Source organism: Panthera leo, chromosome B2 (assembly GCF_018350215.1).
Source record: "Panthera leo isolate Ple1 chromosome B2, P.leo_Ple1_pat1.1, whole genome shotgun sequence".
Classification (NCBI taxonomy): Eukaryota; Metazoa; Chordata; class Mammalia; order Carnivora; family Felidae; genus Panthera; species Panthera leo.
In genome coordinates, this window is record NC_056683.1 from 112,722,532 (window position 1) to 112,739,825 (window position 17,294).

Sequence of the window (17,294 nt, forward strand, 5' to 3'; positions counted from 1 at the left end):
GCTTGGCTTAGCGGGTTACTGAAGTGTATTTGCTGCTTTAAAAATCTCTACGTAAATCTGGCCGGTAGAAAAGATTGTGATTCTAAGCCCCACCTACTTGGCTTGGGTTTGGAGTCTCAGCTTCCAAAACTGAGGCACAGTTTCTGCGCTCCGAGCCCAGCACCGAGGCAGCTCCTGCGGGAAAAAGCTGGAGCTTCCAACTCCAATCCTCTTCCAAATGCCCTGCTAGAAAAGACGTCCTGAAATTTCATTCTAATTATGAATGTCTGACTGTGTCGGTGCCTATACACAAGTTAGAGTACTGTAATGTTAGAGAACCTTGTAATTTGCTTTATTATTTTCTTAATCATCTAGCTGCTCTTTCTAAACCTAACCTCTGTCGCTTTCTGTCTTTCCCTCTCACGCAGATGTTAAGTGCCACTAAACATTGTACTCAATCTAGATTGTCACTGGCGGAGCGCATTTCACGTTGTCTTGGTGGGTGGGACACCGCACGCGTCCTTGGCACAAGGCACCGGCTCTAAAGCTGTAGGTGCCGAAGGGCCACGTGGCGTCTTAGGAAGCAACTGTGTATCTATCCTGATGATGACTACTTACTTGGGAGTCAGGCTAACGAAGCCGAGAGAGCTGCGGGTGCCGTGCCGAGTGAAGAACCAGGGACAGCATCTGCACCCGGATCCACCAAACCTTGCCACCCGCTGTGTTTCCATTATCCTTTGTTTTTTGTTTTTTGTTTTTTCCAGTGTTATTATCTGGGCAATTGCTTCATCTCTCCGCGTTATGCTCGAGACGCGGCCAGGAAATGATGCAATTACCAGAGGAGTAAAGAAACCTTACAGCCCATCCTCGATTCAGAAACCCTCTTGAAATACGAGCAGAAGGCAACAGGATGTAACTCCTCTTTGAAGTGCCAACCGTTACAGTTGAACAAATGTAACCCAAGAGACCTCGCTCCGTTGCAAGATGGAAGGAGGCTTAAGTAAAACATAATAAATTCATAATGAACTTGCTCACAACCCCCGGCGCCACTGTGAGTTCCAGCGGGCATCCACCACCGCAGAATCTGGGTGAGCCTGTGCTTGGATATTGTTTCTTGTCTTCAGCAACTCAGAGGTGGTTTAGATTGTTGATAAAATTTGTCTACACTTGTTTAATGATATGCAAACAGGAAGATAAAAGGATTTTTCAGGTCTGATAAATATGGAAATATCACAAGTAATTTTTAAACTTAATTATATTTTAGATAGGACACATACCTCTTTCCTATATCAAGGACTTTTTAGGAAATCAAGTTCGGTAGGTGGAGCTCTTATCTTGGAAGTGGGGATTACCAGAATTTAGTAGCAAAGGGTATGGTTTTGAATAAAAAGATAAAGCAGATATTATTTTTAGAATAATTTTTTAACGTTTTTTTTTTTTTAATTTTATTTTTGAGACAGAGACAGCATGAACAGGGGAGGGTCAGCGAGAGGGAGACGCAGAATCTGAAACAGGCTCCAGGCTCTGAGCTGTCAGCACAGAGCCCCACGCGGGGCTGGAACTCACAGACCGCGAGATCGTGACCTGAGCCAAAGTCGGCCGCTTAACCGACTGAGCCACCCAGGCACCCCTAGAATAATTTTAATAGGGTTAGTCACAATATGCTACAACAGGACAAAAAGGTGCAATGAAAATTACCATCCGTCTCTTTTCCCCAGCCAGTAATTTCTTTTTCCCAGAGATAACCAGCGTTAACAGTTTCTTCTATATCCTTCTAGAAACAGTCTATGCATGCGCAAGTGAATGTGTATTTTTCCCAACTTTTTATCTTGAAAAATTCCAAACCTACAGGAAATTGCAAGTGTAGGAAAATGAACGCATATATACCCTTCATCTGCACTTGTGCTCCCCAATTTAGTAAGATGAACAACGTGTGACTATCATGCATTGAAATGTGGCTAGCACAAACTTCGATGCTCCATAAGTGATGAATGCCTACTGGTTTTTTAAGCCTTAATATGAAAAACAAAATAATGTAAAATACATCATTAATAATTTTTATGTTGAGGGGTTCCTGGGTGGTTCAGTTGGTTGAGCAACCAATTCTTGATTTAGGATCAGGTCATGATCCCAGGTGGTGGGATCGAGCCCCGCCTGGACTCTGGGCTCTAGGCTGGGCCTGCTTAGGATTATTCTCTCTCTCCCTCTGCCCCTCTCCCCACATTTGTGCATTCATTCTCTCTCTCTCTCTCTCTCTCTCAAATAAAAAAAGTAAAAAGAACAATTTTTACATTGATTACATTTTCAATTAGAAATATATTGGATTCATATATTAAAATTTCACTTTATTTTTACTTTTTAACGTATCTACTAGAATATTTAAAATTATATATGTGCCTTGTATTGTATTTCTATTTTACAGTGCTGATCTAGAGTCACCAGTTGTTAATATTTTGCCATATTTACTTCTCTTGATCTTTTTTCTGAAGCATTTTAGGTTAGTTGCAGACATCATAACACTTTACTTGTAAATACTTTATCATCTATTTCCTAAGAACAAGCAATACAACTATCATACTTAGGAAATTCACTTTTTTAATGTTTATTTATTTACCTTGAGAAAGAGGAAGAGAAAGCAGGGGAGGGACAGAGAGAAGAGAAGAGAGAGAATCCCAAGCTGGCTCTGTGCTGACAGCCCTTCGTCCTGGGGCTCTGAGCTGAGCCAAAACCAAGAGTCAGATGTTTAACTGACCAAGCCACCCAGGCACCCTGGAAATTTAAATTTAATACAATATTATTATTTATTATACAGTTAATAATCAAATTTTTCAATTGTCATAACAACACTTTTTGTATTTTTTCTTTTTACCCAGGATGTACTCAAGGATTATACAGTACATTTAGCTGTCACGTTTCTGTATTCTCCTTTTTTTAATCTGGAACAATTCCCCAATTTTTTTTTTTAACAATATTGACCTTTCTGAATAGTGAAGGACGGTTGTTTCAGAAAGGCCCTCAATTCAGATAAATATTTATTTTGACAAGAACCTTAGGTGATGTGTTCTTCTCAGTGCATTACATCAGAATGTGCATAATGCTGATCTATCACATTATCTTTCATGATCAATGCTGTAGCAGAATAATGGCCCCCATGGGGATGTCCCTATTCTAATCTCCAGAACACATAAATGTGTTACCTCACGTGGCAATAGGGACGTTGCAGATGTGATGAAGTTAAGGGTTTTGAGACACAGGAAATTAATCCTGGATCATCTGAGTAGGCCCAAAATTATTACAAGCGTCCTTATAAATGAAGGAGAGAGGCAGAAGAGTTAGTGTCCTAGCTGTGTGATCTGCGGAAAACTCACCCTGCCTTTCCTGGCTTTGAAGAGGGAGGAAGGAGACCCTAAGCTGAGGAATACAGGTCCCCTCGAGCCTCCAGAAAGAAAACAGCTCTGCCAATACCTAGAATGAGACTCAGGTCAGACTTCTGGATCACAGAACTGTACGATAATAAGTTTGTGTCGTTTCAAGCCCTTAAGTTTGTGGATTTTTTTTTTTACAGCAACTATAGGAAATATACAGTAACTCTGAGTATTTGGCTAAGGTGTCCACCATACTTTGAGAATGTATGAATCTTTTGTTCCTCAGCAAACTTTCACCTGATGGTTTTAGCATCCACTGACAATCTTTGCTTCAATCAATTACTACCATGGTGATTGCAAAATAGTGTTATCATTCTCATGTAAACAACTTCCCATTCTCTCCTTTCTCTTTTTATTCTCTATTTAATTTTTAAATATCAGTTTGGACTCATAGTCTTTTTCTGTTTTTGTGCTTTTATTCAAGGTATTATAATCCATCACTGTCATTTTTCTTAATAATTAAATTGTCCCAAATTTGGCCAGAAAGAGTCCCTTTAAGTTGGCTCCTGCATTCTTTTGACATGTCACCCTAAATTTTTGAGCACTTCTTTATTTTCTGTCACAAGATGGTCCAGGCACACTCTATGCTTTATAGACTGACTTAGGGAGAATTAAGATATTTATGCATGTATCTTTTCTTTTTTAATTTCTTTGTTTTATTTTTACACAAAGAGGAACGTACTCTACATACTTTACATAAGTTTTTTAAAAATACCTTTTGGAGTATATTTCAAAAATTCTTTAAAAAAAATTTTTTTAATGTTTATTTATTCTTGAGAGAGAGAGAGAGACAGAGACAGAACATGAGCAGGGGAGGGGCAGACCAAGAGAGGGACATAGAATCTGAAGCAGGCAGAGCATGACACAGAGCTCAAACTCATGAACCATGAGATCATGACCTGAGCCAAAGTCAGATGCTTAACTGCCTGAGCCACCCAGGCACCCCGCCCCCCACCAAGGATGCCCATTCTTTACATAAAAAGTTATTCATTATTTTTGATAACTAAATAGTATTCCACTGTTTCAATATTTTATTAAAGCCATTTCATACTGGTCATTTGGATTATTTCCAATCATTTGCTTTCACCAAAGTACTAAAATGAATGACTTGGCCCAACCTAATTTAGCATTTAGTTTTTATTAATTTTTCCCAAAACAACTCAACTTACAGAGTACCAATTTCTGATTTGAAAATGTTGTTATATATTAGAAGAAAAATCATGGCATCTAATTCAAATTCACTTATAATTTATTGACAATTTTAGTTTTCAATTTGATTTCAACCTGACTCAGCTATTCTTCTTAAGTTCATTAATTTATGTATTAAAGAGATATTTATTGACTAATATATGTCAGGGACTATATTAGGCACCAAAGATATCAAGGTGAACAAAATGGGATTCTTGACCTTGAAGTTTAGTCTGGTGGGGTTCAAGTAAATAAGTAATTACAGTAGAGTAGTGAATAGTAAAACACAGGTATGACTATATTTTAATAAATTTATTTAATATATTAAAAATGCACCACTCATCATGCATACTTTGCTGATGGGAGTGTAAAATGGTACAGTTACCCTGGAAAATAACTTGGCAATTTCTTATAAAACTAAACATGCACTTACCACATGACCCATCAGTTGTACTCTTGGGAACTTATCCCAGAAAAATGAAAACTTATGTTCACACAAAATCTTCCCACAAATGTTTATAGCAGCTTTTTAATAATAGTCCCAAAGTGGAGACAACAGAAAGGTCTTTCAATAGGTGGATGGTTAAACTGTGGTACATCCATAACATGGAATACTTATCAAAAAAAGGAACCCGCTATTGATCCACATAACACCTTGGATGGTTCCCAAGAGAGTTAGGCTGAGTGGAAAAAAAAAAAAAAAGCCAATCCAAAATGTTACAGATGGTGTGATTCCTTTTACTTTTTAAAAATTTTATTTATTTACTTTTGAGAGGGGGGGGAGTGGGGAGGGGCGGAAAGAGAGAGAGAGAGAGAGAGAGAGAGAGAGAGAGAGAGAGAGAGAATCCTAAGCACACTCTGTACTGCCAGCGCAGAGCTCGATGCAGGGCTTGAACCTATGAACCATGAGATTATGACCTGAGCCAAAATCAAGAGTTGGATGCTCAAATGACACTAGCCACCCAGGTGCCCCTGGTATGATTGCTTTTATACAGCACTTTTGGAATTATAGAGATAAAAAGGGATTCGTGATTTGCAGGGATTAGAGATGTGGTGGGGAGGAGGAGGATGGATGTGACTTTATAAAGGGGTAGGTTGTGGGAGCTTTGTGGTGCTAGAACAGTCCTGTGTCTTATTGTGGTGGGTAGAATAATCTGTACAGATGATAAAATTGCTTAGAACACACACACACACACACACACACACACACACACACTCACACATGAGTTTATGTAAAACTGATGAAATACAAACTTGAAAGATCATACCAAAATCATTTTTCTGGTTTTGATATTGTACTGGAGTTACCCAAATGTTGCCATTGAGGGCGACTGGGGTCAGTGGGGGTGGTTGGAACCTGAGACTTCCCTACACATTTTTTCCAACTTTTTATGAATCTACAATGATTTCCTTTGAAAAAACCCTATTCAGCTTATTGCACTCTAAATTTCTTTCATCTAACAAGGTCAAACAACAACTACCAGTTCAGTTTAGGGATTCATTTCAGAATTTTAAATGATATCTTAGCTACAATGTCTTTGCACCAGCTTATTTAAGTTTTTCAGAAAATGTAAAAAATATGTGATGAATTCTCAAGCTACTGAACAGACTATTTTTAGCAGAAACAAGACAGAGGAAAGTTTCCAAGAGCAGATACTTATTAGTGAATTGTGAATAAAAGAAAAGGGCAAATTTATTGGGCTTAATCTAAGTAATCAACCGTAAGTTCTATGTGCTTACCGGCACCCGGACAGCAATCCATTTCTATATACATCAGTATTTCTTTCTCAATACACTCTGGCAGGCTCCTCCTTTCAAATGACAAGGAGATTTCTACCTCCACTTTAGATTTTATGACAAGCCGAGAAAAGCACTGAACCATCCACAAAAGGACCATCCACAAAAGGACCTATTGACATTTTTCTCAAAATTCAAGGTGGTAATCCACGATGATCTGTACCAATGACACCAGTTGTAAAAATGAACCACTGCCTTCAACACTATTAAATCGTGAACTCAATTCTGTCTCTCTAGGTCCAGGATAACTACCACAAACATCCAGAGATGACATTAGTATTTACCTCCTCTGGAACCCCTGAGCTCCAACTAACCTAAGTCAGGTGTGTGAGAGGAGGTGCTTCTGTGTGAGGAAAAGGATAGGTTTAACTACTAAAGAATGAAACTGCTTGGTGATAGTAGACCGAACTCATCACCCAATGCACAAATCTCCTCTCCAGGCCCTTATGGAGAAAAATTCCAAAGGAGTTTCAATTCTTTCAATTCATTGTAAATTCATTGCTTATCCAGGGAGCTTTTCATTTTGGCAAAGCGCTATTTGCTGATATCCTGGAATTCCAGTGCAAGGAAATGTAACCAGTGTAGCATTTAAAAACAGACACACTAGCATGCTTCTTGATTACAAAATTATCTTTAGATATATATGTAAGAAAAATACTGTACACATTTGCAGTAACAGTTTCTATTGTTTGGTAATGTTTCCCAAAGCCCTCCAGGAAGTTGCTTGGGAGAACACCTGATGCCTGACTGCAGGGATCCAGTTGCCCCCCCACTGGTCCAATTTCTATCCTGTGCAGCACGAAAGAGGAAGGCTAGTGAAGTGACCCCTCTTTTCTTCTGTTAAGAGCTAAAGCAATCTCTGCTTCTCCATATCTACTCCAAAGTCTCATCATACAGGGTTCTTTATACCAAAAAAAGCAAGATGAGAATTCCACCTAAATTGCCCTACAATGGCCAACAGAGGTAAAAAGGATGGTTTTCATATTTCACAGAGGCCCTCATAGCCATAAAATTAGTGTAGCACTGTAATTTTTCATTAACTCAACATTTACCAAGCACCTACTAGCCAGGTACATGAGGAGTGCCAGGGATACAATGAAAAAACCAAACAACCAACCAACAAAAACCTTTACTATAGTAATGTATATTATTAAAGTAATAGCTAACTTTTCTTGAAGGTCACATTCTAAGCATCACTCATGGATTACCTCATTCAATCCCTCTATCCACCTTGTAAAGTTGATACTATTATCATCCACCTTTTACAGATAAAGCAACAGCGGTTAAGTAACATATGCAAGGTCAGCACAGGTAAAGCTATAGTCTGAAGCCAGTGCCTGAATTCCTAGAGATTACCATGTTCTTAAGAAGTACACATTCTAATGAGGTTTGATCTTTAGTGTACTAATATTTCCCAAATGATTAAGTATTTCATTTTTCTCTCAATTAAAACTTCACCTTCTATTTATTTACGTATTTTATTGATTTATTTTTAAATGTTAATTTATTTTTGAGAGAGAGAGAGAGAGAGAGAGAGAGAGAGAGGAGGGTGCAGAGAGAGAGGGAGACAGGATCCCAAGAGGGCTCTGCCCTGACAGCAGAGAGCCCAATGTGGGGCTCAAACTCACAAACCATAAGATCATGACCTGAGCCAAAATCTGACGCTTAATGGACTGAGCCATCCGGGGGCCCTTCACCTTCTATTTAGAGCAGAATAATTTTTTGTAATAATGGAAATATTCTATTCTGTCCAAAAGAGTAGCCAGTAGCTGTGTTTGGCTTTTCAGCACTTGAAATGTGGCTAGTTGAATGAAAAAACACATTTTAAATTTAAATTTAAATGGCCACAGGGCACCTGGGTGGCTCAGTGTGTTAAGCAATAGACTCTTGATTTTGGCTCAGGTCATGATCTCACATTTTGTGAGATCGCAAGCCCCAACTTGGACTCTCAGAGCCTACTTGGGATTCTTTCTCCCTTTCTCTGCCACTCCCCCTCCCCCCCCCCCCCTTGTGCTTTCCCTTTCACTCTCTCAACATAAATAAATAAACTTAAAAAAAAAATAAATTGAAGTGGTCACATGTGGCCAGTTTTGGACAGCACACATCTAGAGGATAAGGAAATGATTTTATTTCTTCTGGTTCCTCTATAAAGACAGTGCTTAGGCCAATCAATAAATGCTAAGTTAATGAAAAAGAGCTAGTGAAGAATATTTAAGGGGGAATTTTCTCTCCCTCTAAGCTGAGGAGCACAAATCTTTATTATACCAGGACTTCCACTGTGATGTTATAATAAGCATGTGATACAGTATGCAGTCCTAGAGAAGTTCATAAAGATATGAAAAAAGATACTTAAGTTACCTTCAGTGCTTTTGAAAGGCTGACATTTTATAATTGATGCTTATTACTTTTAAAATACATACTCAGTTATATCTTTGTCTAATAAAAAAAGATCACCAGGTGCCTGGGTGGCTCAGTCAGTTAAGCCTCTGACTCTTGGTTTTGGCTCAGATCATGATCTCTCAGTCCATGAGTTGAGTCCCACATCAGGCTGTGTGCTGACAGAGCAAAGCGTGCTTGGGATTCTGTCTTCCTTTCTCTCTGCCCCACGCCCCCCTCAAAATAAATAAAAATAAACTTTAAAAAATCACTAGTTTCTTGAGAAAACATGGGAATGTATATAAAGAAAAAAAAGGAGGCTCTGGGTGGCAAAAGGATGGAAAGAGTCAAGAATTTCAGCTCAATGAACATTTCTGCAAATGTCCTTCTACACACTGCGTTCTAAGCAAACTTCATAACTTTTCTTAGCGTGAGCAACTGCTAAATTCTCATTAGGTGACTTAACTCCGTCACTTACACGTCGCAGACACATAAACATTTCGATAGCTGGGTTATTCTGAATCTGGGGGCAAAATACCATGACCAATAATAGGTATCTTTTGGATATGAACTAGGGCTCTAGATCAAAGTCCTCTAAGTGGCCAAGTCATGTGTCCGTGTTTCCTGACTCCTAAGCAGTTCAGCTGCCACCCTCCTCCACATGCTCAAGAAATCTTCCAGATTTTATCGGTTTGTACCGCTATGGAACATGTCTTATCTTTGCCCATTTAAAACAAAAAACAAAAAAAAACAAAACCCTTAGATTTCCAAATCATAAAAGCACCGATCAAAGAAGTGTGAGAGTGGCTCAGTTTCTCTGGAAAGCCCAAACAATGTTCTTTTGATTCAATAAAATCAAGTCTTTGTAGTGTAAGTGGAATTTTCCCTTGAACATAATTAGCAAATCACACAATGCCTAAAGATGTAAACCGGAGGCCCCATTTTATACATGTTCAGTGCAGAATTGAGCGATTATTCCGTTTCTCGCAAGATAGTATAACATGACCTACTTGCAACTGAAATCCGAAAGCCACCACTGTTAAATGCTTGGCTCGGCCTTTCAGGAGAGGCTGATACAGCATCAGCAGCATCAACAACCCAGAGGAGGCCACTATCTAGTGGGCCTCTGTGTACGGCCTCTGACACACCAATGTTATCAGGCCAGCTGCAGACTCCGCCGTGAGTTGTGTTGTGTGTGTGCAAGGGTAAACCTCAAGATCAAATCCTCCTAGTCATCTTGCAGTGCTGGTCATGGGACCACAGAGGAAACAGCTCCCAAGTGGGGATGGGAAGCTCACAGGCACTGCCCCGCTGCTGATGCAAATCCTCCCCCCAACCAAGGCTCTCTCGGGTCTCTGCCAAGTGTCGGCCTGGAGGGCCCAACTGCTACGTCCCGACCGCTGTAATGATTATAATTTGGCAGCATCCGGGATGCAGTACCAGGAACGGGAACGGGAGGGGGAGGAGATGGTGGGCCCCTTTGCGAAACGTAACGCCGGAAAGGACAGAAGGATGAATTAATTGTGGCCAGTAGCCCCCAAGCTGGAAGGAAACTCAAGGTTTTAAGGCCCGGGGAGACGCTTTATAACTTCGGCTCTGCTCTCAAAGCCTCACTTGAAGCGCGGTGCCACGGCAGGCCAGCTGTAGGGGATGCGGCCCGGGGCGAGGTAAGAAGACCCTCCCAGGCTCCACCATCCGGGTCCGGCCTCCAGGGTAGCAGCGAGCTGGCTCTCGGAGGCGTCACAATGGGCCGAGGCCTGCGGAGGCCGCGCGCGCAGCTCCCCGGGGCGGAGCCGCGCCCGGGACTGGGGCTGTGCCGGGGCAGCGGAGGCTGCAGCAACCGGGGGTGGTCGGGGCACCCAGCCTTCCAGCTCCGAGGTCGCCGGGGCGGGGAGGATGCCGCAGCCCGAGCCGCGGAGCCCGGCCGCCGAGCTTTCTAGCCCCCGCCGCCGCGGAGGGGCGCAGAGCGTGGCGCGGGCCGGGCGGAGCTAGAGGCGGGCGTCTGCACCGCGTCGCGCCACCCGCAGTTCCCCGCCTCCGGCCGGGCCCGCGAGCCTGTCGCGGCCGATGCCCTGACCGCGGGCGCAGCTGCAGGGTTGGCAAGGCGCCGCGCCCGGGAAGAGGCCTGAGGAGTCCTGGCGGCGCCCGAGTCCATCAGCTCCGGACGCCGGTCCCCTGGGGCACGCGCCTCGCCGCTCCTCCCTCCCGTCCCTGCTCCTCCTCGCTGCACGATCCTCCCCCGACCCCTCCTTCCACCCACCCTGGAGGATGCGCTCCCCCGCGCCGAGCAGCAGAGGCCACCGCTCCCAGAAATGCGTGCGCCCGATCCCCTTCTCCCGGACCCGCGGAGCCGGCGCCCCCGCCCTGTAGGTAGGTGGGTGAGGCGGGGACCCGCTCTCGCAGCCGCCCGCAGCTGATGCTGCCGCTGGGGAGAGGCGGGCAGCCGGGGCCAGGACCCGCCAAACTTGCCTCCTGCCCGGGCTCGGCAGAGCCCTCGGAGGTGTGCTAATGGCGCTGGAGGCAGACCTCGTTAACCTGACAACCTCTTGTCGAGCTCGGAAGGCCGAATGGTGGCGAAGGAGAGCTTGACCCTTCTCTGCTTACCCCCCCCACCCTTCCCCACCCCCGGCCCGGTGGCTGCGGGCGGGGGTGGGGAGGACCGGTGGGCTCGTGGCTTATTTGGGCGGTGGGGGCTGGGGGGGTACCGTTGTATTTTCAGCAGCTCAGGTGGAAATATGTCACCGTATTTTTTCGGCTGGATGAGCAGATGCGTTCTTCCTGTTTTAGCCAAACGTGTAAGCACGCAAAGCGTTATTTTAGCGGCACGTAGAAGTAGCGGCGGATTTTTGTGTATTTCAGAACTGGCTGGCTGATATATAAAATTGATGGCTCAGTCCCCTACAGTCAACATTTTAGGGCCAGTTAGGGAAGGTCAGATTATTATTCCAGAAGTCAGATTATTCCGGACGTAGATGAGGCTGGGGTATTCTGTTGCTTGCTCGAGGAGCTTCCTGCTTTCCTAAAGCGATGTGTTTTAAGAGTGGCAAGTTTGATACAGGTGTCGGGAGTTGAGAATCTGCTGGAAGGATGCACCCGGGCGGCCAGCAGAGGCAGTCTTGGGCGCAGCCTAGCTTCCAGCTAGGTGTTACGGTTTGTGTTTTGGTTTATGAACTCTTTCTTTTCTCCCAAGTGTGAAGTTCATACATCAGGGCTTTGAGCACGATTCTCTCTTCTCGGGCTGTCCTTTTAAAAAATAATTTTATATTCAGCAAGAAGCTTTAGAGTTTTGGAGAGTAGATCATTGTGAACTCCAATTTTATATTAACGTGTTAAGTAAGGTTTAGAGCTTTGGAAAATGAGCCGATGTCAGCTTCAGGAGGACAGAGTCTTCATCTTGTTCAATTCTGTAATGCAATGCGTCTGATGGATAATGGGCGCTCATGAGTTATTTGTTGAATGAACTGTGTTTTAAGCTTCATCTAAAGACAATTGAGGATTGCATGTATCTGTCCTGTGGCTTTTGAAGTTTAACTGGATTTTAAAAATTGCCTCTTTTACAAAGAGTCAAATTAAATTCTCTTAACAGTTTTAAGTATGAATTTGGGCATTCTCAGGACCACATGCTATCTTTCTTTAATTGTGTTATTAAATGAGGTAATTCTCTTCCACTCCTAATATAAGTGCATTTCATTCTAAGCTTGCAGATTTTTTAACGTCGTTGATAATCAGACATATTTCGAATAAACTCTCAAATACAATTTCAAGAATACATTTCATGTTTAAAAGAAAATTATGTTACTCCAGAGGTAACAGTGATGTGGTTAGTAAATGACATATTAACTCTGGTTGATTTGAGTTGTTGTGGATGATCTAATTATATTTTATTACAGGTAAAGGTAAAAATAAAGCATTTAGAAGTGACTGTGACTCCTAAGCATTTCAAAATATATGGTATACCCATTTTCAACTGTATAGGTTTTCCTCAGTATATAAGCATATTGATTTCCAAATTTGTCAAATTTTGGAAATCAGGGATTTTGAAGATCCCATGTCTTGATGCTTTTAAATTTTGTGTTATCTTGGAAAAATCAAGGATAACTGTATCATATTTCATTGGCTATGTTTTTTCATTATGAAATTTCCTGTTTTGATTTTGTTTTTATTTTCCTGTTATATAAGTTTTATGAGTCAGTCAGTATTAACCTCTTTTCAGTAACTTTATTTAACACAATTATCTGGGAGTAGTCCAGTAATTTCTTTTCTTTTTTTTTTTTTCTTTACTTTTTTTGTCATTTAAAAAAATGTTTTTAAGATTTTATTTTTAAGTAATCTCTATACCCAGCTTGGGGCTGGAACTCACAACCCTGAGATCAAGAGTCGCATGGGCCAAGAGCCAGCCAGGGGCCCCTTTTTTTTTTTTTTTTTTTTTTTTTGTCATTTTAATACCTCATCACTATCCTCACTACATACTACCCAAAAAGCTTACTTTCATAAAACTATGGTAAGCCACAGTTTATTACTATTACTCTGCAGCCTAATTGGGCTCTTCCTAGATGGGGAGGAAATCAGATTTCTATGTAAAAGATGGTAAGATTGGGGGAACCAACTGTGAGAGGAAACATATGAAAAATATTATGATTTATTAAAAGGAAGCAAAAATCCTCCCCGAAATAAAGATAATTCTATTTCATATCTTTGTAATCAAGAATATTGAGCAGGTAATTTACATGGCTTTTACTTGTTCACTTTAATTTCTCAAAAGAGCCCTCACCTATGGGTGCCTAAACGCTTTTTACTTTGTTGCAGATAATAAACACTTATTTGTTCATTTGACAAATAGAAATTGAGTGCTTAGGCTGTGCTGACACTCTTGGCCTTGAAACCATCAAGTAAGAGCTAGTTTTTAATCTCAGAATGGGAGAGGCATTTTTCTGTGTGTCCTGCATCCAAATGCGCAATGTCTCTGATTGGATGACTCACAGGGCCCTATCTGGTGAACCCCCAACACCCTGCCCTCATATGCACTACTGGAACGCAATTCTAAGACTCAGTATACTCTCTCCTATCTTTCTGTATCTTTCCCAAGATTTTATTGCCAAAATTTCTATCCCTTCCTTTCAAAATGTTATTGACTGTCCCTTTTTTTTTTTTTAAATCACAGTTCTTTTGTATCCCAGCCCATAATTTTTGTAGTTGTTCTTTACATCCAGTGGTATCTACCCAATTTATATATGTTGGAACCAAAATTGTTATGGTTGCAGAAAAACTGTGGAAAAGAAAATTTGTATGACCTTGAATTTCAAATATGGGGAACTGGTGGTTGAAGAATAATTGTTGTCTATTAATGTCCTCTGAACAATGGCATAGAATGCCTTTGTACATACCAGAGAATATCAGTTGTCTGCACAAAAATTTGATCTGAATCTCAACTGGGAGAAATGATGCATACAGAAGATTGGCAGAATAAAGGCCATTAAGTCCACATATTCTATTCCAATTCTAAGTGTTAGACCAGCAGTTGAGCCAGATTTTCAGAAATGATGTGGTTTGGTTACCTTGTTTTGCTTCCTTTGCACCCCCACCCCCTCGGTTGTGCTCACGCTGAAGGATTCTGCTAATAACAGCAGTCACAAGAAACCTGCTGTTCTGTTACTTAGGAGTTGCGGTTACCAAGATCATGGTTCCTTTTGCAGCTCTTGTGTGAAGACCCAGGCAAGTTCCATTTAGTGATGAATGCCAAAGAAAAACTTTACTTCCCTGCACCATTATTATGTCTTTTTTTCATCATGCAAAACTAGGATGACATAATTGATTATATTTCCCTTTTTGATTTGGCAACATACAAATGCAGAATCAAATTTGCAACTCAATTTTAATAACCCTGTAAGAACTTATGACCTAATATTGATGTTCTGACTTTTCCTTGGTATTGGGCTTCTGTTCTACCTTGTTTCTCTTGATTCTGATTTTTATATAATTATATTTTCCCACTTTATTGAATTTATTATTTAAAGCTGACTCACATCCTTTGTGAAGCAAGGCAAAACATAACACACAAAACCAAATGAAAACATTTGCAGAATTGATCTCTGGACACATATGTTTTTGATTAACAACTTAATTCCATTAAATATCATTTGAACAAGAATTGAAAGTTTAGTATATTTGAGCTTATACAGCCAAATGGAAAACAGTGTGCCTTAGCTTAGCAAAACTAAATTCCTCTTATTTATTTATTTATTTATTTATTTATTTATTTATTTATGTATGTTTATTTATTTTTGAGAGACAGAGCATGAGCAGGGGAGGGGCAGAGAGAGAGGAAGACACAGAATCCAAAGCAGGCTCCAGGCTCTGAGCTGTCAGCACAGAGCCTGACGTGGGGCTCAAACCCACAAACCGTGAGATCATGACCTGAGCCAAAGCCAGTCGCTTAACCGACTGAGCCACCCAGGCACCCCACAATTCCACTTATTTGTATTTGAGTTTATATAGCCAAATGGAAAACAATGTTCCATAGTTTTGCAAAACTAAATTCCACTTTATTTTGTAACTATTAAATTCATGTCCACTTACCACTTATTTAAAATTGGTAAAACCATTCAATTTAAGTCAGTCATTTCTGGAGTATCTGCCTCATGTGTTTTGTTAGGCTGAACAGGAGATTTATTCCTCCTAATTTTTAGAAAGTTATTTTAGCCGAAGAGCTACCCTAAACTAGCTTAACACTCATCATAGTGGACCTCAAATCTGACCTCTTTCACATCAGTAATTTATTTGATTCATCTTTGTTTTAATAAATCAGATTAATAGATTCTTCTAGAGCCTCTTTTATTTACCAAAAATTTAAAAGATCAAGCTGAGTTAATTGACCAAACCTTCTTGATTCTGATATTTCAATAACTACCTGTTAAGTTGGTTGAATTTAATGAGGTAATTATTTACATTTATATGATGCCAAGTTCAGTTTGATATGTTTGTCACCCAGGTCAACAGATAGATTGGTCCTTCTTAAGGTGCAGTCCAGGAGCCTTTGGGGCAAAAATAATCTGAGTTGAAAAGTGCACTTTGAGGTGCACTTGGGTGTCCCAGACGGTTGAGTGTCTGACTCTTGATTTTGGCTCAGATCATGATTGATACCAGGGTTGTGGGATCAAGTCCTGCGCAGGCTTTGTGCTGAGCGTGGAGCCTGCTCAAGATTCTTTCTCTCTTTCCGTCTGCCCCTCTCCCCCTGCCTCTCTCAAAAACAAACAAAAAAGTACCTCTTTAACCATTAGAGTGGTTTGGAGAGAGATGTGGGCAGATTTTTACATAGAAGCATTTCATTTCAATAACCTATATGTCTTTTTAAAATTTTGTTTTAATAGTAGATAATACCTTTTTAAAATTTTTTTAAATGTTTATTTTTGAGAGAGACACAGAGCACAAGCAGAAGAGGGGCAGAGAGAGAGAGAGGGAGACACAGAATCTGAAGCAGGTTTCGGGCTCTGAGCTGTCAGCACAGAGCCCAGCGTGGGGCTCAAACTCATGATCTGAGCTGAAGTCGGCTGCTTAACCAATTGAGCCACCCAGGTGCCACCCTTTTTTGATTCAAAAGGTACAAATGGTATATAATAAAAGGACTCTCTCATCCTCTTTCCCTGGTTACCTGCTTCCCCTGTTTACTGGCAACCAATGCTACCAGTTCATTGGGATCCTCCAGTGACATTTTATGCATTTGCAAGCAAATATGAACGTTCAGTCTGCTTGTTTTATCTACTAACCATTTCTCGAATTCCCCTCTCTCCATTCCCACTGCCCTTGTTTGGCTCCTCAGATGCTTTGGACAGTTGCCTGCATTTTACTTTCTGCTACATTTCAACTCTCCACATTTCAGCCGGTCTTCCTTCTACACTTCCCTCTTCAGGGGCACAGGGTGGTTCAGTTGTCCAAGCATCCAACTTAAGGCCAGGTCATGATCTTCAGTTTTTGGGTTGGGCCCCATGTCAGGTTCTGTGCTGACAGCTCAGAGCTTGAACTCCGCTTCAGATTCTGTCTCCCTCTCTCTCTGCCCCTCCCCTGCTTGTGTTTTCTCTCTCTCAAAAATAAATAAATATTTAAAAAAATTAAACGTCTCTCTTCATACCTTCTAAAGGATTCCCATCCTACACAGGAAGGAGTCCACCAGAGATCTTACTGGGCTCTTGGGCTCTGGAGGAATTCATCTTTTACCCCTTGTACTTCATGCATTTGGCCTGCAGTTCTTGACTCCCTCCCTTCCCCCCTTCACCCCAAATTATAGACCTTTTATGACAATCCAATGAAAGTTCATGATCTCATCACACACCACACACCATTTTGCCTGCACATCCTTCTTTTGGATCCCAAATTAAGAATCTCTACTACCATATAAAACTGCTTGTCACTTCCTGCATATGCATAGCATATGATTTTTCTTCTCCATGCTGTTCCCTCTGGAACACTCTGTGCTCCCATTTTGCTTAACAAGACACACTCACTTCTGGTGTCATCTCCAGGGGGCATTCTTAG

At 41.3% G+C, this 17,294-nt stretch overlaps 1 protein-coding gene across 4 annotated transcripts in view; it reads left to right on the top strand.

Moving 5' to 3' along the window:
• Window positions 1-10,559: 10,559 nt before the first annotated feature.
• NCOA7 (nuclear receptor coactivator 7) overlaps window positions 10,560-17,294 on the top strand; it is a 157,275-nt gene continuing 150,540 nt past the window's right edge. For all 4 annotated transcript variants that reach the window (XM_042939755.1, XM_042939754.1, XM_042939756.1 and 1 more), the window contains exon 1: window positions 10,560-11,135. The gene's annotated coding sequence lies outside the window, so the exon portion shown is untranslated. The remainder of the gene's footprint in view (window positions 11,136-17,294) is intronic.